The following is a 19584-nucleotide window of genomic DNA, read 5'->3' as shown; positions in this document are numbered from 1 at the left end:
TTCTGAAATCTTACTAAGTCAATGTCTCAGCCCTAACTTAATGCAAGGCCCATAAAGTTTCAGAGTACTTAGGAGTACCGGGCACATCCAAGACCCAAACTCAGGACAAAAGCCACTATATGACTTGCTAGGGGAACATTGAGTCAAGGAATCAGAAATGAACTCACTTCATCCCAAGTCCAGAGGCTCTCTAGTCCTGTACCCCCTTTACACCTTTGGGGATCAAACTTTGTTGGAAAGCAGCCCCTCTGGGGAGCCTAGGATCCTGGAAATTACATGTACAGATTGTGGTTTCACAACTGTTGTGTGTCAACACAACCCCAGTTAGTTCCAGCTTTTTCCCATCCTGATTCTGCTGCATGTGGCTTTGGGATGCTTATTTAACCTCTCTAAGCCTCAACTTCCTCAACCGAAAAATGGAAATAGAAGTTGTACCTATCTCATAGTCTTCAGAGGATGGCATGAGATAATAAACCAATTTTACTAGCACCACCCCTGGCTCCAAGGAAAGGCTTATATTTGGTAAGTATTATTATTGTTTATTGGTTCCATCATCCTTGTCTTTAGGCAGCAGAAGGCTGCAAAAACAACCACTGGCCTTTATATTAATATCTGTCCCCACCACCCTGGTATCCATACAAAAGGCCACCCACTGTGCTCATTTTAGAGCTGTCTAATGCCACGATAAGCTCAGGACACGAAACTCCATTCTTAGGAGAGGCCTGCCCACCCCTCCTGCCTCCAGGACCACGCCTGACAAATATAGCAGAAATTACAGGCATCTGATTTAAGGCTATGTGTGTACATTTCGCCCTAGCCAAGCCCCAAACCTTACTTCTGAGGCTGCATCAAAGAAGCATCTCTCCTCCAGTCTCCAGGCCCAAAGCAAGCCGCAATTTGGGAGGCAGCCCCCTCTTATTTTTAGTCTTAAAAAAAATGCCAAAAGCCAACATACCAGCGCTCACTCAAGCGTCTCTCACAAGCTGTTGTTTCACTTGGGTTGAGAAAATGACAGGCTGAGTTCTGCACCAACAAGAGAAGAAAAAAAAACGGGGGAGAAAAGAGTTTTATTTTCCCTCCACTGCTAACCTCCGTCCCCCTCAACTCCTCCCCTAGGCCTGGGTGGACCCTGCCTGGGTAATCGTCCCCTGCTATATTTAAAAACCACAGATGTGTTCGGCGGAGACTTAATTTCGGAATTGCAGGCGGCGTCTCCTGAGGACAAGGGGAAAGCCAGAGTCGCGCGCCTGCCTGCTGCCTGGAGCTCCCAACTCCCGGGAATCCAGGTCAGGACGCGCCGATGTCTTGGAAGCGCCGCCGGCCCAGAGGCGCTGGACGCCAGGCTCCAATGGTTGGATGGGTGGGCGGGGTAGGGGTTCCGTCTGCGTTTGGTATTCCCGGGCTCTCTAGACGAGAGGTGCAGACTCGATGTCCCCAATTCTGGCCGGGAAGTGATCTGAAAGTCTCCCTTCTGCGCACCAGGCTGAATATGCGCGGCTTGTCATTCGGTGCGGCTCTCTCTCCCAGCTGATAGGGTGACGTTCGCTTTGGAGGCTTGGAGATTGGCTTTTTGATTTGGCTTCTTGCGGCAGCTTAATGGGCAAAGCTCTCGGCTCGCCCAGAAACCAGCCCCTCCGCTCGTCCCCTCTGCGCTCAGCGAGGCCGAGGCGTCTCCCGCGGTGACGGCGTGAGAGTCGGAGAGCCGGCGCGCTCCCAGTCCCGGGAAAGCCCAGGCGACGCGACTGAGAGCCTGAGCCGGGTCCCTCGGAGCCGCCAGGGCGCGCCGGGCTGCTTGCTTTGCAGCCCCTCCCGGCAGGGATCCCCCGCCGCCGGCGGCCGGGACTCCGGGCCTCTCCCGCGCTGGGCGACCCGTGCTCCGCGTCGGGGTTTTCCTGGTTGCTCGGTTCGGCGTGAAGCGCCCCCTCCTCTGTCCCCTCGCCCTGGCCTCAGCCCCGCTCCCTCCCAGTCCTCGCGCTCCAGATGCGCTGCCCCGCAGCCCCCTGACAGCTGCGAGTCCACGAGCCCCTGCGGGCGGGCGACTGAGGTGGCGGCGGACTGACATGCCCCGGACGCGGTTGCGGCCGGCGGGCAGCCCGCGGGGGCGATGAGCCGCTGCGGCCGGTAAGGAGCCCGGTGGCGGGGGCATCGCGCATCTTCCTTACCCTCTTCGCTTGCCCACTTGGCTCTAGAGGCCGAGAGGAAACGGTGAGTAATGGGGTGAGCCTCCTGCCCTTCCCCCTCAGCGGGCGACCGAGGCAGGGGAGACCGAGGCTGGGAGGCTTGGGATGCCCCAAGAAGGACCGTGGCCGTGAATAATTATGGTAATTAAGTTATTTCTTATGATCATTCATAGGTATTGCCTTCTTGTGGGTTTACTGCCAGTAGAAGTCTGTGTGTGTGGATGGTATGTGTGTGTGGGGGGGGTGGGGGGTGCCCTGGAAAGTATACGTCGTGTATGCGGTGTTGGAGAGGGAGATCTGTCAGAGTGAGTGTCTACGGGGGTGCTGGGAGAAATGCCTGGGAATGTATGTACAGTCCAGTCGTGGGCTTGCTGGGTAGTGGCGGGTGCTCAGCTCATTGGGGAAATCGTTGTGTTGCGTGCTGTATGCATGTGTGCATGTGTGTATCGCTTGTGCCAGGGCGTGTTGGGCTCTTGGGGATGAATGCCCACCGGATTTGGGGGCTAGGAGGAGAGCGCATTATTCACTCGGCGCGCGCCCGCGTGCACACAGGCACGCACGCGCGCATCCCAACCTCGGGACTCCACCGCCGCGGGTCGGGAACTGCAGCCCCAGCTCACCCTCCCACTGCCGCCAAAGGGGCGGGCGACAAGGAGGGGTTCTCCAGTCCTTGACTGTCCAGACTGGGGTGGTCTGGGTGACCCGGGCTGTGTGGAGAGAAGCGAAGTATATAATAACTAAGCCCCCTCCCCATTCTCTCCCTCCCCCCCCTCTCTCTCACACACACACACACACACACACACACACACACACAGCCACAGGCCCTCATTTAGAGGTTAGCGCTGCTCGTGCAGACCCTGGCTGACCTGCCCCGAGGACCCAAGCCTTTGGGGGAGATGATGAAAGCTATTTGCTCCAGGAAAAACGCAGTTTTTCGTCTGTATTTATTGTTTTATTTTTAACCGTGGAGGGAGGGGGGTTAAATAAAACAAACGCCTTTAATGCAGTGCCATAAATTTACCCGCTCGCTTCTGCCCGCCTCCTTTCCCCCTTTCTCTCTCTCTCTCTCTCTCTCTCTCTCTCTCTCCCCCCCCTCTCCCCCCTCTCCTCTCTCTCCTGTCTCTCCTCTCTCTCTCTCCTCTCTCTCCTCTCTCTCTCTCCTCTCTCCTCTCTCTCTCTTTCCCCCTTCTCTTTTGGCGATTAAAACACAAACCCCTGAACGTGGTGCTAAGGTTTCCCAGGCAGAAAGACTGAAATTGAGTGCAATTTATCAGAAACGCAAGCTGCAGCTGGGAGCCAGGTGCTCAGCTTCTGGGTGGTCAAGAAAGCCCTGAAGCGGGGGAGGGTGTGGGTACGTGATAGGAACACATCCGGCCTTCTGGTGCGGGCACCAAAAGGGAAGCCTCGGGGCCTCCAGCGACCTGGTGACTTGCAGCCGCCTGTGATTAATCTTCCACAGCTGTTGTGCCCCGTCCACTTGAGCTCAGCTCTTGTTTACCTCGGGTTTTCAAATATAGCTGCTGCGCCATGCTCTTCCTGAAATAGGGTGATCAGTTCACTGTGTATGGGCGCTTGGCCTCCAGCCGGCCCTTTCTTTTGCTGGCTTCCCCAACTGCATCCAACTTTGAGAGGAAGCTGGCCCTTCACTCCTTGAAGTTTTCCAAATGAGGATGGTTGATGGTCAGAGCTTGTGGTGACCAGATGTGGGCTCCTCAGCCCAATCCTTCTTTCCAATCTACAGTTTCCATAGTAGTTACTTTTAAACACAGTCCACTTCCTAGTCTTTTTCTTTAAATAAGTATAGATATTTGGTTGAGAAGAAGCAGAAAGAACCTATAGAACTGAATTTAGTCGCAGTGGTCCTTCTTTAACTTGCTGGAGATGGGAAGGCCATTCAGTTTCCTCTACCTGGAATGCTTACTTAAGTTCTCCCAACACCCCTAATGTGCTCCTACACACCCTCCAGCTCTCAGCTACTTCTCCAAGGAAGCCTTCCATACCTTCTCTGACTAGGCCAGGTTCCCTTATTTCATACACCCATAACCTATGACTTTGAAGTAATTTAAAGATGCACATTAAATTTGTTTATAACTGAGTAATGCTGGGCACAGCTCTAGACAATAAGCTCCACGAAGACAGGAAAGATGGCTGGTGTTTTTTCACATTATATCCCCAGCGCCTATCTCTGTGCCTGGCATACAGTAGACAGTAAACATTGGTTGAATTAATAAAACTGGAAGGACAAGTTACAGCTTCCTCTCTCTGCTCCTGCTCCTCTGATCTCCACTTTATACTGCTCTCCACATCCTCCTGGTCAGAAAAGGGAGTCATATGGGATCAAACTGATCCTATCAAAAAAAGTCCCTTTCTCCTGTGCCCCTCCATAGGCTGGGACCCCAAAGCATTTGCCCTGATCCCAGTCTGCTCCTTTGTAAGGCAATTCCTTATGTAGTCTCTGAACACAATTATTGGTATTGACCATGAGCACTCATTGAAGGCATTGTGCCCTGGCCTGCATGAGCCATCCAGTGATTGCCCACAATCTGGATTTGAAGAATGTGTCACACATCTTGACTTCTCTTCAAACCGTTAGAAGAGAGGAAAAACTTTTTCACTCAAGTCTGGTTGTTTTCAATATTTGGTGAGATTCAGAAATACACTGGATTCCAAAAGAGAAAGCTTTCATTTATTTGTTCAGCCAGCCATTTATTTAAGGAATATTCAACAGCCACCTACCTGCCAGCATGTGTTAGTAAGGTGCAGAGGCAAGTAAAATAGAATGGCCCCTTCCTCATACACATAGATTCCAGCAGGGATAACCAACCAGTGAACAGGCAGTTGCCTTAGAAAGTGATTGCTCTCCCTGGAGGGTAAATCACGGGTCAGTGTAAGTGCACAGGAAGAACACCCCTCCATAGGGCTTTAAGGATTTTAAGGACTTGTAGGAACAGCTAAGCCCAGAAAGGAAGGAAGGAGGTGAAAGCAGGAAGGGGAGGGCAGGGAAGGTAAGAAAGTACTGAGTGAAAAGAGGAATATGCAGAGGCCTATCGTAGAGGAGACTTTTCCCAAATGGCTGCAGACAGAGTATAATGTGTATGTGTGTGTGTGTGTATGGGGTGAGGGGGTTGAGTCTGGAGAAGCCATAGGGCTTTTACTCCATGCTAAGGATTTTCACCTAGTTTCCAGTGGGAACCGTCAGATTTGCATTTTAGATAGTATGCTGAAATTGGCTGAAACTGGAGTGTAGGAGGAAAGGGAGGCAGAGAAGGAAGAGGCTGTTTTAGATACTCCCGAGTATGGTCCTGGCAGCTTGTGAGGGAGGCTCTCTGTCTGCTTTAGTGTATGAACCAGAGATGCCTTTTTAGAAAGTTCCATTAATTTTCTTTAATGAGGTCAGTTTATGTTTGGTTGCTCGTTTGGTTTTGAAATGGGCATTCTAAACCTAATACTGGTCAGGGTATTTTAGGGGAAAGGAAGAAGGCTGTAGGAGGCATACAATACACTAAGCAGCAGAGCAAAGCAAGCTCCCCAAGATTGGAGATGGAGAGGTCTTGGAGGCCTGGGAAAGAGCCCAGGAAGGAGCCTGGAAGGTTAAGAAAGGTTTAGGTCCAATGACACATCCATAGAGATCACAGAGCAAGATATCTAAATAAGAAGAATCACATGCGTATGTAAATGGATTTCAAAAAATAATATGGAGGGCGAATGAAGGCTAATTCCAGAATCATGTACTCAGACAGGGTATATAGTGAGTCCTATCTACTACGAACACTGCTCTATTTCATCCTAGATATAGCTTGGAATAGGCCACGTAGCACTTATTGGCTTGATGTTTGGATTGACCCATAGGGCTTCCCTGGTTGTATGCAAGAATGCTGGGTCATGTGGGGACTGGATCCGGAAGTGGGACTGGAAACTGAAAACCTGCTCTGGCTCCCATGTACTACTTTCCAAGTCACTTGAGAGGAGAGGATCTCAAAGTCCTAGAGAACGAGGCAGACAGTACGGAGCTTGATCAGTACTCTTTCTTTGCACCCTGATTTTTCCCACTTGATTTCTTATTCTTCTCTAACCTCAGAGTAGAAAATTCCTCTCCTCCTGCCCAGTGCCCAGGGAGCCACCTGGGCCTTCACAAATTGCTTTAGACTCTCTCTTATCTGAAGTTTCTTGCTCCTTAACTCAGCATAGCAATATTATTTGTGTATTTACCCCTTGTCACCTACTCTGTTGAAAAGTACTACACATGGGTTTTTCCCCATTCAGTCCTTGCCATAGCTGCATGAAGTAGTTACTATCATTATTACACTGTTCAAAATGGCTCTCTACCATCTTCCCAACTTCAACCTCTCACTCTTTCAAGTCTTTTTGGCCACTGCTGCAAAATTTACTTCCTAAAACACCCTCCTAAGCTCTTCATTTTCCTTCACAAAAATCTGAAAAGGACACCCCATTTTTCCATATCCTTGTATTCAAGTTCCTGTGTTCTGGCTCCCCACTCCACATGTAGCCATGGGGTCAGCTGTGTAAAGTTGTTCTTTCTTCTCCTATGCCTTGGTTCATAGTTTACCTGCCCCTGAGGATCATACCTGCCTCCAACATTCTATTCAATTGCTCTTCCTGTTGGGGAGGCTTCACCAAATACTCCTTTCTCCTCTGAATCTTGAGAACACAGCATCTGTTTGTCATGAGTTCCTTACACTTTCTGAAATGTAGGGGTTTTGTTCTGGCTTTTCTGCCTGTGGCTTGCCTCCCCCTCCTGGGTCGGCCTTCTCTCTCCCGCTCCCTGTCCCATGCAGCCTGAAACACAGTAGATGTTCAATGAAAAGTGAAGGAGTGAACAAACTACCTTGCTCTCGAGGCAGGTGAAACAAGTTCAAGGAAGGGGATCCCTGCAATTTAGCATAAAAGAAGCAAGCAATGGAGTAACAAATCAAGCCAGGAACAGCCAACGTGTCATAACAGGAGAAGCATGGAGCTGGTGGTAAGAAGGTTAGGTTCTAGTTGTTATTGCTTCTGACAACCACAGAAAAGAGCTGTCTCTATCCTCTGGGTCTTGGATTCCTTGTCCATTAAAAGAGTTTGGATTCGATGCGTTGACTGATAAGCTCCTCCCTGACCTGACAGCTTTGTATTCTGTGAGTTCTATTTCACAGCATATAGATTGCCTCCCGCTAAGTATACCTTAAGTGCTATAACTCTTTCGAGCTTTAACTTGAAGCCTCTAGTGTGTCTGCTTTCATGCTGGGCAAGTCAAAGGTCAGCTGCCAGTCAACTTGGCTATCTGAATGTTTGGGCTTCTAGTCCCCCTGAGCTGGGTTGAGTGTGCTCTGATGTCCTAGATTGGTACCAGTGTGTAGTCCCCACCCAGGATCACCCCACCCTCCACCGGGCCCATGCTCCAGCCATCTTGTCTCATGCAAACCATTGATCTAGTTCAACCACTATGTCCATCCTGGACCACACCACCAGAATCCCTCCCTAGTGAGACAGGAAGAACCATCTTGAGCCTTCGCCTTTCAGCCCCTCAGAAGGAACTAATAGGGAAATTAGCTTCAAGGGGAATCCTGAGGTATTGGGGACTGAGCACAGCTGCAAAGATTGAAGCTGATCAGCTGGGAGTCTGAGAATCCACTCCTAGCTCTTCTTGTGAAAGGGGTGCCTAGAGCACCCCTCAAGTTGATTGTGAGAGAGTCCTCCAGCCCCGTCTGTTAGAGATGACTTTGACTATTTGCCAGACTCCATTTGTTCTTCATTCAAGCAATGAAATGATTTAATTTTGTATTTCAACATTTAAAAAATAAGATAAATTAAATGGTATTAAAATAAATCAAGCTTTGGGGCTGGGATTGTGGCTCAGCGGTAGATTGCTCGCCTAGCACGTGTGAGGCCCTGGGTTGAATCCTCAGCACCACATAAAAATAAATAAACAAAATAAAGATATTGTGTCCAGTTACAACTAAAAAATAAATATTAAAAAATAAATAAACCAGGCTTCTGGAGAATGGTCTGGGGAGAATGGACATACAGGAGGCTGATTACCAGCTTCACTCAATGGCTTAGCAACAGGGCAGAAGGATGTTAGCCCTCTCTCCATGAGCAACCTCAAAAAATAGAGTGCAGGTGATTGTCTCTGGGAAGCAATAAAAGGCAGGAATGATGGCTGCCTCAGGCTGCCCGGGTCTTCTCATTTCTCTGATCTCAGTCCTGTGGTCTGTTTAATTGCCGAGGTTATTTTCTCTTGGTCCTTCCTGATCCAATACATGTCTGCAGCCCTGGTGGAAGGAGACCTCTGGCAGTCAGAGTTTGGTTCTGGCTCCATACTTCACTGGCATCAAAACCCTTGGTGATTAACAGAGCCTCAATTTATTTGTACAATCATCCTCACAAGATGATCTGTATGACCTGTATCTGAATGATCATCCTTATAAGAAGGACTCAGTGAGATCAGGTGTGCAAGGAGACTTTTGTAAACTCTTGGTGCATCATAGTGCTTAATCTCTGTGGAACAGATTGATGCAGTGTAAATGCTGATTATCACTGTGGTGTACTCTGGAGGAGAAGGCAGGTGCTGATGAAGGCAAGGTAGAGGAAAGAACTGTTGACAAATAGACTCACGACTTTTGCTCCAACACCATATGCATATGTTGGTTCTTCTGAATGAATAAAACTACCTGCTCTCTGAGATCTTTAACTATAACTGTGTACTTCTCTACCCCAATGCTTGCTGGGAAGTTTGAAGTCTCCCCACACATACGCCTCTTTCCAAAATCACTTAATCTTGCAGAATTATAATTCATTCATTCATTCAGCAAATACCTATTGAGCACTCATTCTGCCAGGTTTTAGTCAAGGCCCCGAGAATCCTGTGGTGAACAGAAAGAGCAAGTTTCCGCTAGGGTGGGATTTATTTTCCTTGGTAAACCAGCAAACAAATAAACAAGAGCAATGATGAGGTCAACAAGCAAAAAATGATTTTTCATAGCACATAAAGAAAATGAGAAGTGGTATGACAAAGGGGGTCACCTTTAGATAAGATAGATGGTATAAAAGCTTCTCACAAAAGGTGGCAGTTGAGACCTGAATGAAATTAAAAAGTGACTTATGTGGATATTTAGAGTAAGGCTATTTCAAGCAAAGGAACTAATAAATGCAAAGGCCCTAAGGCAAGCTCATGCTTGTTAGGCCTCTTCTAGAAACTTCAGAGAACTTTATCTTAGCTGACAAGATTGTGGATGGCAAAACTAAGTGATGGGACAGCCAGGCATGGTGGCACATGCCTGTAATCCCAGCAGCTGGGGGAGGCTGAGGCAGAAGGATCACGAGTTCAAAGCCAACCTCAGCAACTTAGTAAGGTCCTAAGCAACTTAGTGAGACCCTGTCTCTAAATAAAATATAAAATGGCTGGGGATGTGGCTCAGTGGTTAAACACCCCTGGGTACAAAAATACCAAAGTGGTAGGACATAAAGTCATCAAGTGAGAAGTTAGAAGTGAAGTCAGCCAGGGGTGGGAGGAGCTTCAGGAAGAGAGAATACACAAATAATGGCATGAACTATCTGGTTTATATTTTAAAAAGATATTTCTGGATGTTTTGTGGGTGGGTGGAGGGTGTAGATTAGAAGAGATGGGGCAGAATTGTTAGCTATTGCAGTAGTTCAGGTGAGAGAAATAATACCAAAACTTCAGTAGCTAGAACAGAGTGTGACACTTTTTTTTTTTAAAGTTCACCTTCAATGAATTTACAGCTCTGGTGGGCACATAGTAAACGCTGAACAAATACTTTTTCTCCATGAATCTATGAACAGAATAAAGCTTTCTTGTGGCCACTCTAGGTTTTGAGTTAGCATCAACGCTCTGGATATTTTGAAGATAGTTTTAAAGTTTTCTAGCTGATGTGTTCCAAGGGTTCCTTTCCTTCTGTGTGAAACTACATTCCCATTTGAGACAGAAGATGTTCCATTCTACCACTTCTTGATGTTCTCAGACAGTGTGATTAAGTCCCCTCAAACCTTCGGCTCACATTTAAATACTGATCTGGTGAACTCTTCTGTGTTCATCCAAGGTACGGACAGACCTGCCTTGCCAGTGTATCTCCAGAGCTTATTACAGTCTGGGTTAATGAAACAACAAATGGCCACCACCTGAACCAGACAGAACACTCCAGTACCTCAGTTGAATTCTGGGGACTTCCTGTCTCACCTCCTAGAAAGCACAGAACTCCTATTGGTCTTATTTAGCCCACAGTTTAGGAAAGTCCTAAAGCTAAGCAGGTGTGTAAGTTGCATGGTTTGGGGTTGATTTCTCCCACACCTGTTTATTCCAGCCTTTGCATCTCCGAATCAGGAGGAACTTTCCAGGGCCTTGGGATAGAGAAGGTGCCCGATGTGTTTTGGTGCTTGCTAGGCCTCTGCATTTCGCCTTCATTTTCGTCTTTGGTGTGCATTGGTCTTCAGATTAGATTGTTTTTACTTTGGGTAGCTCTGAGCTTCCCATCTTCCTCAGCAGCCCTGCTCTCACTTTCTTGGTTCTTCCCACCTCTCACCCCAGTGCAAGTCTGAACCAGGTCTTTCTACACTCCAGTTTGCCCTGCTTTTGTCCATCTGTCCAGTTTGCACACTGTCCTCATTGTGGTTTGCCTTTCCAAAAAGAAGAAGCATTGAGCTTGTTCCTCCTGTGATTAAAAACGTTCAGCTGTATTACTCCCTATTCCCTCTGAGATTGCCCAAAATTCCTTGGTCAGGTATACAAGGCCTTTTACCAGCAATTCCTCACCCATTTTTGCAGCTCCTGTGAGCTGCCCTCTGGCCACATCACTTGTCCTTTTCTAAACACATGCTGCTGGTTCAGGCTTCCACATCCTCTGGAATAGGCCTCCTTTTGCTTTTGTTCAGGATTCACTGACTGCATTCTGTGAAGTCCCGTTCATTCTTCAAGTCTCAGATCCAGGATTACCTGGATCGTGGAGCTGGTCCTCATGATCTTAGGCTGTGCTAAACCTTCTTTCCTGGAGCTCTCTTGGGACATTGCATATGCTTCCAAATCTAATACTTGTTTTGTCCTAATTATTCAGTTTTCTGTCATTGTTCCCCAGTGAAATGTATGTTCTTCAGGGCGGATTATATTTTGTTCTTATTACTCAAATTCAAAAAACCTGCTCACAGCATCCCTGACAGATGGTTCTCCAAACTCCACTTGAACATTGCCAATGGTGGGAGAAATCACTGGATATTATCCCTTCTATTTTTGCACATTCATTCAATAAATATATACTGAGCCTCTACTATATGCCAGACACTGATTTAGGCACTGGGAATACAGAAATATCAGATAAAAATTCCTACTCTTTTGGAACTTATGCTTTTTTGAGCATGTGGGCCAAAAAAAAAAAAAAAATGAGTCTGGAACAAATCAGAGTAACTGTCTCATGATAATTCAGGGAAAGTCATCGTGTGACACAAAGCTGAGTTTTAAACAAATGCATGCATGTATGAATGAATGAGTGAGTGAGCAAAGAGGCCCTAAGAAAATGTGGAGAAGTTGGCCTAAGTTGACATCACTGAAAGGGAAAATAACTAGAAACATATCTTGCTGAAAATGGATGAGTAGCATCACTTTCCTATGAAGATAAGAGAACTCTATGTCTTTTATGTTTCTTCAGTGGATGTGTAAGCCAAGCAATCAGCAAATTTAGGGAGAGACAAAGGGAAAACCTGCTTTTGTGGGTGTAAGAACCGATGCCACTATATTTCACATGGTATGAAGTAAGCAAGAGTCCAGGAGGAGGGGCTTTTGTCTAGAAAACAGGAAGACCTTGCTTGTGCATCAACTCATAGTTCTCCAAAAGTCCTTCTCTCAGTCTGGAAAAAGTTCCTAATGGTTGGAATCCCTAAAATGCAGATGACAGGCTACGCTCCTCGTCCAATCTTTGCCCAGGATTCTCAACCCTAGTTATATCTTAGAATCAACTAAGGAACTTTTAAAAACATTAATATCTAGTGGGAATGGTGGCCCATGCCTATAATACCTGTGATGAGGGAGCTGAGGCAAGAGGAGCCCAAGTTCAAGGTCAGCCTTAGCAATAAATAAATAAAAAGGGCTGGAGATGTAGCACAGTGGTGAAGGGCCCCTGGGTTCAAGCTCCAGTATCAAAAAACAAACAAACAAAAACACTATAAATGCTAGCTTCACTCCCAGAGATCCCAAATCTTAGATCTAAAGTAGAATTCAGATGACTATAATTTTTCTGATATACAGCCCCCTCTATGGTTTTAGTTCCATAAGTTGGGGGATGACTAAGATATAGACCCATCGGCAGGAAAAACAGAACTTAAGCTGAGAAAAGCCTCCTCTCTTCCTCTTCCTAGGTCTTTGCCCACTCAGGGTTTATGATACCCCAGACGAGTCAAGGCCTTGCAGAGGTCAAAATCCTCTGGCTTCTACAAGACTGGCAGGCTTTAGAGCATCTTTGAATCATAGAAGTTTTGAGGGAGAAAGGAGATCAGAGTTCAAGTTCAACCTCTTAACCTTATCAATAGAGTTTCAGTGAGTGTGACTAGTCATTGTTACCAAAAAAAAAAAAAAAAAAATTCTTCCCTACATTGAGTTGAAATCCCTCTTGGAGTCTTCTGGAAGAATGAGGAAGATGAACTTTTAAACAGATAAACCCATGATTTTGTGACAAGTACTTCTGTGGTGGTCAGAGTCTGAGAGAAACTCAAAGGAGGAAATGACTCATTCTGAAAGTAGAGGAGGGCACATTGTCAAGGAAGCCTTTCTAGAAGAGGTAGAGCTTTCTGGGGCCCTACGTTCCTACCCTAATCATCCACCATCTCTTTCATCCCGTGGGATTTAGAAGCAAACTTTGACATTTGACATACCAAGTTTCACTGCCCAGCTATGCCGCTAGCTCAGTTGGTAGACCTCAGGTGAACTGTCAATCTTTGAGCCCCAGTCTCCTCATTTCTAGAACAGATAACAATACCTGTCTCACTCTGACCGCAGGAGGCATATACAACAGTGCCTAGTGCAGTGCTGGCCATAGAGCAGGGACTCCATGAATACATGTGATCATTGTTGTTATTATCCTTTTTTATTTCTTTATTTATTTTTAAATCTTTGGTTCATGTGAAGCATGAGAGACTGAGCCTGCTGGTGCCCTGGTCTGTTTATGAGGCTTCATCGTAGGGGAGTCAAAAATATGTCAGATGCATGTAATCAGAGAATCAGGAACAGTGTAAGATCACTTCACGTACCATAAGATTCTCCACCTTATAAAGCCCTCCTGCATTAGAGCCACTCACCCACATGGTCTGAACAAGTTCTAGAGCCACCAGCTTGAGTACTTAGAGAAGAACAAGAAAAAGGTATTCATTACTTCTCAGAACGTAATTGTAATGGATCGTTCCTGTAATTACTGGTTTGTCTTCATCCCCCATCAGAAGATAAGCTTTACTGAATAAGGTTGAGGATGAAGTGTAGCTCATTCATGGTGGTACCCCCAATTGCTAGCATTGTGTTTGGTCCCTAAATGAGCAAAAAGCCATTTCTTAAAAACTGGATTTGAATCAAGAGGCTTTTGGTAAATACAGAATGTTGGCTGTCCTTGACCTTCTCTAGACCCCTGTTCCTACCACCCTCTCTTAGCTTACTCACTGAGACACAACTAAGAAGAAAGTTCTTGCTTCCTGCTTTCAGATCCAAGGCTTTACTTTCAGATCCAGCAGCTTGATGCTGCTTTAGAGTGCAGTCTCCAAGCTTGTGGGAAGGTCTCCACACCCAGAAAGACTCACTCTGCTCTCCTGAGTCCTTGCTCAACGGGGTCCCCAAGCCCAGGGCACATACCCAGCCCAGTGGTTCACACCATGTGTTCAGACACAGACTATTGGAATTTCAATGCTACCTTTCTATGTGGCCTCTACTTGTGATCTTGGGCTCTGATCTGCCATCTATAAAATGAGTATGATAATGATCGGGCATGGTGGTGCACTCCTATAATACCAACTTCTTGGGAGGCTGAGGCAGGAGGATCACAAGTTCTAGGCCAGATTCCAGTCTCAGCAACTTAATGACACCCTGTCTCAAAATAAAAAATAAAAAGGGTTGAGGATGTATCTCAGTGGTAGAGCACTCCTTAGTTCAATTCCCAGTACTGCCAAAAAAAAAAAAAATGATATTTCCTCCTTCCCTGTGGAGATCCAGAACAATAATAATGCAGGAAAAACACTTAGCATTGTTATATCTTCTTCCTTGAATCCAAGTTCAGTTGTGACAATCAAGCTACCTAAGCAGCTGTGGTCACATCCTTCCTATTCTTGAGAGAGTAGGGAGTTGACCTCCTGTGTATTTCTTGGGGAGTATTCCCCTGGGGAGAAGGACTCTGCCCTGACTCTCCCCCCTGTAGGCGGAGTAAGTTCGGAGACGCTGCAGTGTGCTTAGAGTGGAGATGTGTCAGAGCCAGGACAGCCTGGCTGCTGCACCTAAAACTTTAATGTAAATCAGCTGTGACGCCTGTGCAGGGCCCCAGATTTAGAAGCAGAGAAGGGCGACTCTACCCAGCCTGGTGACAGGCCCGGAGCAGTGTTCCCATTGGAGAAAGTGGAGGGCGTAGCAGTAGGGAGAATTTCTCAGTCTGGCCTGGTGGCACTGTTTTATTAATGATCTGGAAGAGCAGAGGAACAGTGACTTTAATTGAATTTGCCAGTGATATTAAAAGATGTCAGGAGCCACTGCTGAGGACACAGACACCTTGCAGATGGCCCTTGGGGGCGTTAGGAAAATAATCTAGGAAAGAGACAAGAGGTCACGGACTCAGGGCATCCGTTTGGCTAAGGGAGAGGAATGTGACATGGGGGCAGAGAGTTGTCCCATGCAGAATACACCCTGGGCCTCCTTATCTGCGTCTGCTCTGTGTGCAATAGGTTTCTAACTGATCTTCTGTTCCAGTCTTGTCCTCCTAACAGCCGTCCTGAGTCTTTAGCAAAATTGGTTTTTTGAAGTATAAATCGGACCATGTCATTTCCTGTTTCAAATCCCATCATTGGCTTTTCTCTGCCCCTGAGATCAAATCCCATCTTCTCAGCCGGGCCATGAATCGTGTCCCCCCAACGTCCAGCCTCATCTGCTGACCCCCCTGCCTCACTCGGAATTCCCTGTAATCCCATGCACATCCCATGCACACGGGGGCTCTTTTGTGTCTCTGTGATCTTTCTGTTCAGGCTGTTTCTCTTTGACTCGAATGCCCTTCCCACTTTCCTTTTTTCTGTTCTGACTAAAGCTCACTCAAGCTTGAAGACTCATTTCAGGGATCACCTCCTTCAGAACGCTTCCCTGAATCCCCACATTAGCTCAGCGCCCTCCTGGAACCCCCACAGCCTTCTGCCTGCCTCCACTTTGTGTAGTAAAATTGTCTCCGCCCCTGCTCGATGGTACCTCTGTGGGCAAACACTGTATCTCATTTTTCTTTTTACCCACGGCATCTAGGACCAGGTCTGGCAAATCACAGGCCTTTGTCAATATTTGTCAAACTGAGCTGATGAAAAGAATATTCATTTGGGAGACTGCAGCAGGCAGCCAGGACAGCCCCCAGAAAGCCTGGGGACTGTGCGACTTTATCAAGTGGCTAGTCTCTCCTATGGGGAGTGTGGGACAGGCACATTGCTCCTAAGCCCACATCAGGCTAGAAGCGGATAGATGTACTATAACCAAATGAGATAATTTGGGGAAATTGAGTGATCAGATCCATGTGTTCTATGTCAACTGTGTGAGATTTTGGGCTTTACTATTTCCTGGCCTTCTATATTTTGAGTAAAATGACTTAACTAAGACTCACTCTTTCAAAATGGGAACATAGGGATAAAGATATTGCTAATCTCACAGGGTTGTGATGAAAATTAAAATTTGCATTGTGTGCACAATAAATGCTAATGTATGTTCATTACTGTTGTTCATATCTGTTATTTGGAGGAGTCTAAATTTGAGTCATATCCCTGAGTCTGGGTTCCAGAGAAACTAATGAGACCCTCAGGAGTTTGTCTCAATTGGTAAGTAATGGCACACACAGAAAAAAGACCACAGGTGCCCATCAGAGCTGTGTCCTCCCGCTCTGACAATCTCAGCCAGAAGCCATTCCCGGGCAGGGCTGGAAAGCACCGTGAGGCTATCAAAGAGCATTTTCCACCTTCAATTCCAAACTCCAGGGCAAGTATTTACTAGACACGCCTTACCTTCTTGCCTCATTTTCTTTCCATTCATTCCTTTGGTTCAGTTGTTTTCTCGAGGAACTGGCCTCTGATACTGACCAGAGCATAGCATAAACCTTATAAAAACCCTTCACCACAAAGTGTCTGTGAAGTCCAGGGAGAACAAAGCCACAATTCTTCTTAATCCTCCTGATGCATAAGATAAACAGGAGTCCATGCCCCCTGTTACCCAGGATAACTCTACCACACAGGTTCTGTGTCCTTTTTCTCCAGAAGGGTAACCCTCCTCCCTCACCTGTGGATACCCCACTCCCTCGGGGGTACCACCTCCTGTCACCATGGTTGGCTCTTGATGGAAGAGCCACTCCAGTGGTGCCCACCCTCTGTCTCCTCCTGCAAGGGGCTTATCAGAATCCACAGAGTGTCAGGGTTTTCACAGATCAAGGCAAGAAGCCAGGATCTTTGTTTATCCACACTTTCCCGGTGTGAATGAGTGTCAGACTTTGAATTGGGTGTGTGTGTGGGGGGGAATCCCTGCACTCATCACAGGTTGCAAGAGCTCTCTCGGTGGGTGATGAACATCTTTATCCAACCTGCTCCTCTGCAGTCCTCATGACCTCTTGTCCTCTGAGTGAGGTCAAAGGCAGAGGCCCCAAGCACATGTTGTGATGACCCCCAGTACCTGGACTGATGAGGAATGTGGTCCTCAGCACTTGGATGCCACTCTGAGGAACACGAAACCAAGTTAATCCACAGCCCTTTGGAAGGAAGCCTTTAGGGTTGTAGGATGTACCCTGGTGACCTGGGTCCCAGGGGGAATTTCTCTCTGAGCACAAGCTTTGGGAATTTACAGATGTCCTCCACAGCCTCTAAATCTCTAGTCAGGATTTGTCTCTGAGTTCTCTCTCTTTATTTCCAAAGCAAATGATCATAATTTAATCATAAAATGGCTACAAAGAAGGTGATGTCTTAGGAAACTTCCTTGATGTCTACACTTATTCATTCCAAAAGTGTACATTTACAGAGCACCTACTAAATACCTAGGACACCACAATAAGCTGAAGAGATACAGCCTTATGTATTGCTCTTATTTACAGCTTTATGAATGACTAAGACACTGATCATCTAAACACTAAGAATAAACATGTAATTTCAATGTTTTGAAAGTGCCTTACAGAAAGGGCAAACAGTAAAATGAGAGAACCTAACAAAGGGAGTTGACCATTTTTTAGGGGTGACAAAAGGTTTTTTGTTTTTTTTTTCTTTTTAAGAGCATGACTTCAGCCAAGACCTAAAACATTATTAAGAGTTGGGGGTACAAAGAAGAAACACTCACCTCAGGCAAGAATAAGGGCACATGCAAAGATCCTGAGGTGGGGAATAACACCATGTCATTCAAGGGTAGAAATGAAGAGCATTGTTGAAATGTAGTAAGAGACAGGATGGGATGGGAGGAGGAGAAAGGAGGTATTTTCTACAATCCATTGCAAATCAAGGTTAGGAATCTGGTCTTTGTATCATGAGTAAGAGAAAACTATGAAAGAGCTTCAAATAAGGGAAGGATATATATAAGTTTGGATTCGGGTTTTTTTTTTTTTTTTTGTACCGGGGATTCAACCCAGGGGCACTTAACCACTGAGCCACATCCTCAGCCCTTTTTTATATTTTATTTAGAGACAAGGTCTTGCTGAGTTGCTTAAGGCCTCACTAAATTGCTGAGGCTGTAGCTTGCAATCCTCCTGCCTCGGCCTCCTGAGCCACTGGGATTATAGGCATGCACCACTGTGTTGGTGATTTTTTTTTTTTAAGATTGTTATGGCTATATGGGGACAGGAGAATCAAGACTCTGCTCTCTAGCAAGAGCTGGAGTGCTGAGTGCAGTTGGGAGACTACTGGAGTAGATTTATCCCATGAGGAATGACGGGAGCTTGGGCAGTAAGGTTGGCAGGAGAGTTGGAGGGAGAATTGATAAGATTTAGTCCTGGGTTGGGTAAAGAGGCAGGAGGGTCAGGAAGGCTTTCAGAATAACACCTGTCATCTAGCATGAGTAACTGGGTAGATGGAGGTGCTATTTTCAGAGCTGGGAAACACTGGCCAAAGGAGCATATACAGAGGACAAGGACTTTGAATCCCTTAAGCTGCTGCACAAATGGACATCAGCATTACTCTGCTACTAGAAGGATCCCTACATGAATGTAGCAGAGGGGGGAAATGAATAGGTTGCTTTATTTTTTTTTTTAGGCTTTTGCATGGTTATTTTTATTCTTATTCTATCTCAATGAGGCAATGAATGGAAAGACTAAGAGGAGTTTCAACTGGGTTTCTTCCTGTTCTTCAGAACTCATGCTCACCTTTTAGGGGTTTGAGGCCAGCAGATGAGGTTGCATTTCACCCCAAAATCTTGTCTCCATTTTTATAAGACTTACTTGAGAGCCATTTGCATGTTTTATTAATAACAATTTCTACTATGGGTCTCTTTCCATCTTTGGCTTTGGAACTTGAGTGGCTGATTGGTCTTTCCCTTCCTGTAACAGGCTTCCTAACCTATTCTTAAGTGTGTTCCACTGGAGGGTCAAGAGCTGCTGGGAACTCTACCTGGGCACACTTGACACAGCCTCCGTTTAGTGTGGTGCAGGTAGAGTTAACTAGATGCTGACTTTCTTGGTTTCACAGGAAATCTCAGAATGATAGCTTGTCTCCAGAAGTTTTGCATTTGGGGAAGGATTTTTTTTTTTTTTAACCCAAGAGCGTTCAATTACACTCAAAGCAAGGTATTGTACGTTGGGAGACTAGCTCATGAAAATTCAGTTCAGTAGTTACTCTTGCAAACCCCTGTAAAGCAGGAGTCTTCAGTATGATGACAACGGAGAAAATAAGGCTAAAAGCTCTAGAAGTACAAAGATTCAGGTCGTGGGCACCCTATTTTAAGTGGAGTCTAGATCATTGGAGAGATAGGATTAGAAGGTTACTGCCTAGCTTCCCATCACCAATATTCCTGGCTATTTCAAACCATTCTTCAACTGAGTCTCCCACCAGATGGTTCCGAGGACAGAGCAGCTATTTGTGCCTCCCATTGACATCTATTTTTCCAAGTGAGAGACTGCCCCATATGTCAGTGCAATATGTCGCCGGAGGTGAAGCATCCGTTTGTGTTGGTGGGAGCCTGCCACTTGCTGCCCCCTTTTCCTCATGCCTTTTCGTGCCTCTC

At 46.3% G+C, this 19584-nt stretch overlaps 1 protein-coding gene across 8 annotated transcripts in view; it reads left to right on the top strand.

Annotated features, from left to right (window-relative positions):
* The first annotated feature begins 976 nt into the window (after positions 1-976).
* SLC8A3 (solute carrier family 8 member A3) overlaps positions 977-19584 on the top strand; it is a 135030-nt gene continuing 116422 nt past the window's right edge. For 6 of the 8 annotated variants that reach the window (XM_081293488.1, XM_081293487.1, XM_081293485.1 and 3 more), the window contains exon 1: positions 2069-2205. The gene's annotated coding sequence lies outside the window, so the exon portion shown is untranslated. The other 2 variants (XM_081293482.1, XM_081293483.1) reach the window with 2 other exon arrangements.

This window comes from Spermophilus citellus (genome assembly GCF_964194105.1).
Source record: "Spermophilus citellus genome assembly, chromosome: 4".
In the NCBI taxonomy this organism is placed as follows: Eukaryota; Metazoa; Chordata; class Mammalia; order Rodentia; family Sciuridae; genus Spermophilus; species Spermophilus citellus.
Note: the sequence above shows the minus strand (reverse complement) of the source record. Positions and strands in the feature narration are given on the sequence as shown.